Below are 7,094 nucleotides of genomic sequence, written 5' to 3' on the forward strand. Positions count from 1 at the left end.
GTTTTTAATGTAAACAGGAGAATTCAGCTTGTTTCCTAGATAGAGAAGCCAGACCAGATTGCACCTTTTGAAAAGAGAGGGGCTAATTAACTGGGAAAATCTCAGAGGGAAGGCTAGAGAGAATAAAGCCCAATGAAAAGGTTATCAGGAGTAGAAAGAAGGAAAATCACCTTTTCTTTGACAAAAGGAAGCATTAGGCATAAGAGCATTCTAGTGCCATTTTAATCTAAAATTCATAGAAACATTATGGAGAGAATAACAAATTGCCTTCTTTTAAAATGCTCGTAGGCAACCGACATCCTATTCCAGCTACACAATTAAATTACACTTTTAACAAAAGACAAAGGCTATGGCTATGCTGAAGCCTTATATATGCTCTCCCAAATGCAGAGACAATTTTTTGCATTAATACCTACAGAGTAGAACTCCATGTAAGAATAGATTTCATTAGCTGCTAATGAAAATTTATGTCTACACCTCCCACATTACTACTTTAGAGTATATGATAATATTAGTACTAATGGGAATGTGGGAGAAATATACAATATGTTGATGTCATCTTGTATTATCCAGTGTAGCAATAACAGAGCTAGGAAGCTGAGTTTGACATGTATGTAGTGAATCTTTTGGTTTCAAGAAAATTTGGGAAAAACTCTCTCAAATATTAATTACACTTTTTCAAGTAATTACATTGAAAAAAAATGGTTAGACATGGCTATAAGAACACAAATCTTGTTATGAAAACAAAACTAAGTTCATGCAAATTTCATAACTTTGCTATTAATATGGCATGTGTGAATATAAGCTACTTTACTAATGATTTCTGTATATATCTATTGCCCTTATTTTTCTCATTTTGCTTTTCTTTCTTTCTTACTTGTTTTATTTCATCGTGTGAATTTCTTTCCTAAGTTCATTTTTTGTAACCAGTCGAATATATAAATGAATAAAATAACATGTCAACATCAGAGTTTTACATTAATTTATGAATGCACAACAATTCATTTACTAATTTTAATTTAAATAAATTGGATTTTTCCAACATTATAAATAATGCTGCTGAGAACATTTTGTGTACATATTATGTGTATATAATTGCACTTTTGATATATGCAAAGTCAACATCACTAGAAATTTCTATACTGCTTTCCAAAATACCTATACCATCTGCAGAGTACGAGTGTTCCTAATATTCCACATCCTTATCTACACTTCATATTGCATTCTTAATTTGTGCTAAGTTGGTTGTGCAGTAGTATCTCATTGGCATTTTAACTTTAATTCCAGCAATGAAATGTCTGGCCTCCTCAGCACCATGGATAGTAGTAGAAGGTAACACTTATGGTAAGCAAAGTCCCTTTGACACTGCAGATTAGGCATTCCCTCCTGAGAATATGAGGTTTTCAACTCTCCAATACCAGAGGACATATTGGGCATTGATATCCTACAAAGTTAAACTCTGCAAACCTCTATCGTGGAATTCTGCCTCCATGTTAGAATAATCAAACCAGTGCTGAAGGGAAATGCCAACTGGGAACCAGTAAATTCATTGCCCCCAGAAGAATGATAACTGACGAACAATATAAGTTGCCCAAGGAGATGGGATGGCATGAGGAAATAGGAGAAACTATCCCAAAACTACACTAAGTGGTTATTGAATGCCCTGCTCATATTGCTTTCAACAACCCAGACTAGCCAGTAAAAATCCAGATGGCTCATGGCAGATAACAGTGGACCACTGATAATCGAACAAGGTAGTGCCCCTCATTAATGCAGGGGTGCCCAGCATTGCCACCATCTTACATATTTTGACCACAGTCCCAGGAGTATGCTAGGTTGTACTGGACTTAGCAAATGCTTTTTCCAGTATACCCTTGCCTGCTGAGTCCCCGGATCAATTTTCCTTCATGGGGAAGGGGCAACGATAGACCTTTCTAGTGCTCCCCCAAGACTACCTACACAGCCCCACGATATGTCATGGGTTGGTAGCAAAAGATCTGTTCCTGTTCTTTCCCACATCAATAAAATGGGCCCATTACATTGATGATATAATGTTGACATGGGAAGACTTGCCTCTGTGGAAGACACTCTGCAGACTTTGATGGAACATCTGACAGTCAGAAGATGGGTACTGAACCTGCAGAAAATTCAAGGCCCAAACACCATCATAAAATTTTAGAGTGTTGTATGGTCAGATAAGACATGTGTTGTCCCAGAGGCTGATATTGACAAGTTGCAGCCATATCCAACTCCTAAGAATGGGAAAGAGGTACACACTTTTTAGAGGTTGGGGGGTTTTAGAAGACTTTTATTTCCCATCTGGTACATTGCTTCCATTCCTTATATCACCTGGTAAAGAAAGGGCACATAGGGAATCAGAACAACAAGCTGATTTTGAGCAGGCAAAAATACTAGTGAAGCAGATTAAAGCTCTGGGCATTTCCTAAGCAGGGCTACCTTTTGAGGCAGGTGTATCTAACTCTGGGCATTGTGACAGAGATGACAGAAGGAACGAGTCCCCCCTAGGATTTTGGTGCCAAATCTAGAAGGGAGCAGGAATCCAATACACCCTCATGGAGTAACAGCTCCTTAAAGTGTGTACCTCCAGGTAGTGCCTCTCACAAAGGAACAACGTGTCATGTTAAGAACTTCCCTTCCTTTCAAGGGGTGGGTTGATAATATGTTCCATCCATCCACCTTGGCCATGGCTCAAACTCTCATTTTGACTAAGTAGCATATCTATTTGTAGCAGAGGAGTACCCTGTCCATCAACCAACTGTCTTTAGAAATGTGGGTTTTACTGGGTCCTGTAGAGTATTTAGATCCTCCAAATATCTGACTCATGTTCCTGTGATGGCCTCAGTGGCCTCTAGAGAGGTGGTATGGGAGGAAATTCTCCCTAATACCAGGTATACAAATGAGCCTAGTCAGGGCAACCAGCCCAAATAAATGGCAGTCGCTATTCAGCCCAACAGTGACACCACCTGGATAGAAACAGAAATGAACTGCAATAGCTGGTGGGCTGAACTCAGAGTGGTTTGGCTGGTGATCATTCATGAGCCTTGGTCGTTAACCCTTTGCATTGATAGTTGGGTTGTTTTAAAGGACTTAACCTTATGGCTTGGACAATAGGAAGCTGATGGGTAGATGATCATGAATAAGCCATGGTGGGGTCAGTATATGTGGAAGACATTTGGATTCAACTGCAAGAGTCTGAACTCATGCTCACTATCTTCCTCATTCCGGTGCAGAAGGCACTAACACTCCCAGGCAATCAGGAAGCTGATTCCCTAGCCCAGGTATGAGCCTAGCAACTGACCCTTAAGTACATACAGTAGATTGGGTGCATAGGAAAAGCGGCCACTGTAGTTCCTGGATGGTATACAGTGACTTGGTCAATGCAGTCCTGTGTGTTCTAAACAATGCCCAAAGGCAACTGCTAAAGGAGTCTGGGGCCATCCACCAGAGTTCTCAATCAATGAGAGGCTGGCAAATTGATTATATTGGCCCCTCCAAGTGAGGGTTCTAAATACACCTTCGTTTGTGTGGACACCGCATCTGTCCTAACCCAAGCTTTCCCTTGTTGCCACACAAACCAGGCTGCCACCATTAGAGAATTAGAGAAGCTGAGTGCCATGTAGAGCTATCCTCATCAAAGAGACAGTGATCAGGAATCATATTTCAAAGGTTATGATATGCAAGACTGGGCAAAGAACATGACATTGAATGGAGGTTCCATCTCCCCTATAATCCAGGAAGTAGGGTTGGTAGAAAGAAAGAGTGGAATATTAAAACAGCAGATTAAATTACTAACAGGTAAAAACGCCTTGGCCAAGTGGACTGAAGTATTGTCCCAGGCTTTAATACATTTGAATGATCAACCAGTAGGACTTACTGCCTCATATGGCAGACTGCGGACCCCTGCACCAAATACTATAAAGTATGAAAGTCCTGGGAGTCAGCCATTTCTTAACTCTCAGTGTGGATCAACATTTTATGCTGCTGAGAACACCATGCTCCATTACACCTGGGAAAAGGGTCATCTACTGGAATTTGCAATGGGAAATCTCACCAGGATGGGTAAGTTACCTCTCACTCACGAGGGAGGAGGAATTACTCAATCTCCATTGGGATCTCATGTTCATGCTACAAAGCTAGACATGTTTAAACACACTATTCCTAGAATGGAACATGCACCATTGAAAGAGGGAAGAAGGTGGGAGTCCTGGTGTGGCATATCCCACTTCCATCTCACACACGAGAGTACTGCCTCCCCCAGTCAGCATGTATGGTATGCACAATCAGGTCAAATTCCTAAAGCTGCAGCCACATTAACATAAAAGGGGCACATGTATAATTCTTATGGAGGAAAGAGCTTTCCATACAAGTTCCTACTAAATACCTGACTTTTTGACCTTAGACGTCCGCTGGTCCTATAGTGTCTGATCACTGAATGGACACCTGATGGTAATACCTTTCTATAGCGGACCCACTCATATGCTAGAGAGGGCTGCTGCCCACACATCTAACAGTTGGATTGACAGGACATGACCTCTATCTGGACCTAGGCAATCAGATGCTCCTTACCTTCTCCCCTATCCTTGGAATGTATGTTCCCCACACTGTTTTCACATTATGAGCTACTTTAAGGACAAAGCCTTGAGAGAGGAATTTGTTTTTATCAGGGTGACATTGGTTAATAAAATTATATAGGTTTCAAGTGTACAAATCAATAACATGTCATATGCATGTTGCATTGTGTTCACCAAAGTTAAATTTCCTTCTATTGCCATATATTTAACCCCTTTTACCCCTATCTACTGGGAGAGCAACATTTTGAATTTCACTTAGGAAAAATCCAGGAATTGCGAACAGACACCACCAGATCAGAGCCATGCAGTGCTCTCTTCACTTCTTCACCCTGAAAATTCTGTGAACATAGGAATGGCAAAAGTGTCTGCGTGAGAGGATCATAGACAGACAGCATTGTGGCAGTGGCCCCATATTAAACCATGGCCTTAATAACGGAGTGTTTATACATCTTTAGTCTTGCTTCAATAATTGTCAGAGTGCGACAGTCTCCATGAAAAGTGCTTCATCCAGTGAATGTTTTATCTGTTAATTTGTAACATCTGTGGCTGTCCAAAGTATGAATCGAAACTTTTCGCTCAAGGGAGTGTCAGGAGCAACAACTGAAACATCTCCTCTCGCAAATGCCAGAACAACAACCTGGTGGAAAGTGTAGGGCAGAGGGCGGGTCCCAGGGCTGCGAGCAGAAAAGACTGGGCGGAGGAAATATCGCGAGGCTTCCGCTTCTGCTGTCCCGCGAGAAGTTGCCCAACGGGAACTTACGGCTGGTTCTGGCTTCTGGAAGCATCTTAACCTTCTTTAGAGAATTCAACAGCCCCAGATAATCAAGTTTCGCAAGTTTCCGTTCAGTATTCTCCAAAGACAGTGTTCACCTGGGGTTTAGAGGTAAGCCATGCATGTGTATTCAGAGTTTTAGTTGGTATCTCCGTTTCATAGTTTTAAGGAAAGTCTTGGAATTAGATTGAGCTATTTTGCTGAAGAGGCGCACCAAGACCGTATTGACACACGGGCGGAGCATGACTTGTACAGATTAATAGTGTTGCTTTCATCTGAATGGCCAAGATGAGTTTCTGGTGGTTGTACTGGCTTGTGAGTATTGTTTCTTGATAACCATGAGATGATGGTTTATTTACACTTGGTTTAAGTGAGACGCCCAGAGGACTGTGCCTTTGGGGCTGGTTACGATCCAAAAATATGCCTACATTCGATCCCTTGGTTCCGGGGGTGCTCTGTACCTACCTTGGTGGTTTCTGATTTGAGAGAGAAAGCACATCCACTGCAGTTCTGCATATGGAGGCCAGTCAGAGAGAGCTCCTGGCCTCTTCTGATCTGTAGCATGAGGCAGCCTTTAGTTGAGATGCATTTCCTTAGTTTAATGTTGTTGCCACTTTGTATTCTTTTCTTGCAATAACCTGTAGATTCCTAATATTATAATTGCGAGTCCTGTGCGAGTTCTTTAGCAATTAAAACTTCTGTCACGATTAGTGAATCTGCCTCCAACAAGAACAAAGAATAAAACAAATTTTTAAAAATCAGAAGAAACAATGCAAGGAAGAGAGAAAAACTAAAAATAAGACAAAAATTTCTAACTCATTCTCAAGAGGAAAAGAGAAGTTATTTATTGCATCCAAAATTATAGACTTGGATCTATTTGAAAAAATTAGTAGAAGGTTTGGAAGATAAAGTAGAGGAAATCTAAAAGAGGAAAAAAGGCAGAGAGAAGGAAAATAGTGGAGAAATGATCCACATGTTTAAATATTTTCTGATAGAACTATAGAATATCAGAGAAAATGCAGTGAGGAAAAATTAATAAAGAAATAATTCGTGAGAGTCCCTAGGATGGAAAAAAATAACCCCATATTGATGTCGTTCACCAAGTACCAGCCCAGTGAATTGAAATAAACTCAACCAAGATATATCATTATTCAATTTGGTAACACTAGAAATAGAAGAAAAGGTTAGAGAGAGAAATACCAAAACAGAGGATTGATTATCGAATTCTAGCAATAATGAGAAAAATCTAAAATACTTTTTTAAAAAGCTATTTACAAAGAATAATTTTAAATTACAAAATTAGAAACAAAAATTTCAGAAATATCTATTTTTGTAAGTTATTGTCATAAGCATATGCTTCCAAAATATATCAAGATTTTTTTTCTCATGACATAGAACAGATGTTAATATAGTTTTGTGTGTATGTGTGTGTAGGTAATGCTTCATAAATTTGCATGTCGTCCTTATGCAGGAGCTATACTGATATTCTTGATACTATTCCAGTTTTTGTATATATGCTACAAAAGCAAGTACCACTATAGGATTTTCACTAATATGACTACTAATAAGTAAAAAATGTCATAAAAATTATTTTAAGTGTTGCAAATAGTGATCACATATATTTCAATAGGAGAGACAACAAATTTTTCTAAATCATAAATGATCCTGTGCTGGACTTGCAGACTCTAGTAAATAAAGTGTTGGTGTGCTGATTTTAATAATTATTTGTT

At 39.6% G+C, this 7,094-nt stretch overlaps 1 non-coding gene across 1 annotated transcript; it reads right to left on the reverse strand.

Moving 5' to 3' along the window:
• Positions 1-6,790: 6,790 nt before the first annotated feature.
• LOC120608626 (U6 spliceosomal RNA) lies at positions 6,791-6,893 on the reverse strand. The gene has a single exon (XR_005654451.1). It is a non-coding gene; the product is annotated as a U6 spliceosomal RNA (small nuclear RNA).
• Between the last annotated feature and the right edge of the window lie 201 nt (positions 6,894-7,094).

Source organism: Pteropus medius, unplaced genomic scaffold, assembly GCF_902729225.1.
Source record: "Pteropus medius unplaced genomic scaffold, Ma_sr-lr_union100, whole genome shotgun sequence".
Taxonomy (NCBI): domain Eukaryota; kingdom Metazoa; phylum Chordata; class Mammalia; order Chiroptera; family Pteropodidae; genus Pteropus; species Pteropus medius.